The following is a 2,741-nucleotide window of genomic DNA, read 5'->3' on the forward strand; positions in this document are numbered from 1 at the left end:
ATTAAGAATTGTCTCAAATTACTTAAAATTCTACTTATTTTTAATACACTTTATATATCATACTATCATGGTCATATGGTACCTTGCATGGTACTAGTCCATAAATATCGGTTATTATCGCTCGGCCCGTATTATATCCCAAATCGACAACCTTCAACGAAACTCATTTTCTTTAATTCGTGCACCCTTTCCTCCATGGCACTTACTTATTGCTTGTTATAAATAGCATAAATATGCTAACCTGAAGATAATCTCATCCCCGAGTTTATGTCAATTAACTGAAGACGAAACTTTAACGTACGAAAAATGCGAGATGTAACAGATCGACACTGTCTACCATATAGTGCCTCATAGGGAACCATCTGAATGCTCGACTGGTAGCTATTGTTGTAGGCAAACTATGCAAGGGGCAAGAACTAATCCCACGATCCTCCGAAGTCTATAACACATGCGCAGAGCATATCCTCCAAGATCTGAATAGTGCGCTCGGACTGTCCGTCTGTTTGAGGATGAAACGTTGTGCTCAACTCAACCCGCGTGCCCAACTCACATTGTACTGCCCTCCAGAAAGGCGAGGTGAACTGTATTCCTTGGTAAGATATGATAGATATGGGCACACTGTGAAGACGAACGATCTCACGGATATAAATCTTGGCCAACCACTCTGAAGAATATGAAACTGCAATAGGAATGAAGTGCGCTAACTTAGTCAGCCTGTCCAAAATGACATAAACATCATCGAACTTCCTCTGAGTCCGTGGGAGTCCAACAACGAAATCCATAGTGATAAGCTCCCACTTCCACTCGGGAATTTCTATCTTCTGAAGCAAACCACCAAGTCTTTGATGCTCGTACTTGACTTGCTGACAATTTAGACACCGAGATACATATGCAACTATATCCTTCTTCATCCTCCTCCACCAATAATGCTGCTGCAAATCGTGATACATCTTGGCAGTGCCCGTATGAATAGAATAGAATACTGGGAACTGTGGGCCTCCTCAAGAATCAACTCACGAAGTCCATCCACATTAGGAACACAAACACGACCCTGCATCCTCAAAACCCCATCATCTCCAACCGTAACATGCTTGGCATCACGATGTCGCACTGTGTCTCTAAGGACAAGCAAATGAGGGTCATGACACTGCCGCTCCATGATGCGCTCAAACAACGAAGACCGAGCGACGGTACAAGCAAGAACACAACTGGGATCAGAAACGTCCAACCTTACGAACTGATTGGCCAAAGCCTGAGCATCTAGTGCAAGCGGTCTCTCACCGACTGGAATATACGCAAGGCTGCCCATACTCACTGACTTCCTACTTAAGGCATCAGGCACCACGTTGGCCTTCCCGGGATGATACAAGATGGTGATATCATAATCTTTCAATAGCTCTAACCACCTCCTATGCCTCAAGATGAGCTTCTTTTGTTTGAACAAGTACTGCAAACTCCGATGATCCGTAAAAACCTCACATGACACACCGTAAAGATAGTGCCTCCAAATCTTCAATGAACAATGGCTGCCAACTCCAAGTCATGGATATGGTAATTCTTCTCGTGAACCTTTAACTATCGTGAAGCATATGCAATAACCTTGCCACCATGCATCAATACCGCATCAAGACCAATACGAGATGCGCCACAATATACCGTATAAGATCCTAAAACTTGAGGGTAACACTAATACCGGTGTCATAGTCAAAGCTGTCTTGAGCTTCTGAAAGCTCGCCTCACACTCGTCTGACCATCTGAACGGGGCACCCTTCTGGGTCAACCTGGTCAACGGGGCTGTTATAGATGAAAATCCCTCCACAAACCGACGGTAATAACCTGCCAATCCCAAGAAACTACGGATCTCTGTAGGTGATGTGGTTCTAGGCCAGTTCTGAACTTCCTCAATCTTCTTAGGATCCACCTAAATTCCCTCTGCTGATACAACGTGACCCAAGAAAGCAACTGAACTCAACCAAAACTCGCATTTTGAGAACTTAGCATATAATTAGTTGTCTCTCAGAGTCTGAAGAACGATCTGAAGATGCTGCTCATGCTCCTCTCGGCTGCGGGAGTAGATCACAATATCATCATTAAACACAATCACAAAGGAATCCAAGTAGGGCTTGAACACCCGGTTCATCAAATCCATGAATGTTGCTGGGGCATTTGTCAGCCCAAATGATATCACTAGAAACTCATAATGCCAATACTAAGTCCGAAAAGCTGTCTTAGGGACATCGGATGCCCTAATCCTCAACTGATGATAGCCAGATCTCAAATCAATCTTAGAAAACACCTTGGCACCCTGAAGCTCATCAAATAAATCATCAATCCTCGGCAATGGATACTTGTTCTTAATGGTGACTTTGTTCAACTGCCGATAATCTATACACATCCTCATCGATCCATCTTTCTTCTTCACAAATAAGACAGGTGCACCCCATGGCAAGACACTAGGTCTAATGAAGCCCTTATCAAGCAAATCTTGCAACTGTTCCTTTAATTCTTTCAACTCTGGCGGGGCTATGCGGTATGGCGGAATGGAATGGGCTGAGTGCCCGGAGCCAAATCAATGCAGAAATCAATATCCCCATCGGGTGGCATCCCCGGCAGGTCTGCAGGAAATACCTCTGGAAACTCACGAACAACCGACTCTGAATCCATGGAAGGGACCTCCGCACTAGAATCGCGGACATAAGCCAAATAAGCTAGACACTCCTTCTCGACCATATGTCGAGCCT

Source organism: Nicotiana tabacum, chromosome 4 (genome assembly GCF_000715075.1).
Source record: "Nicotiana tabacum cultivar K326 chromosome 4, ASM71507v2, whole genome shotgun sequence".
Classification (NCBI taxonomy): domain Eukaryota; kingdom Viridiplantae; phylum Streptophyta; class Magnoliopsida; order Solanales; family Solanaceae; genus Nicotiana; species Nicotiana tabacum.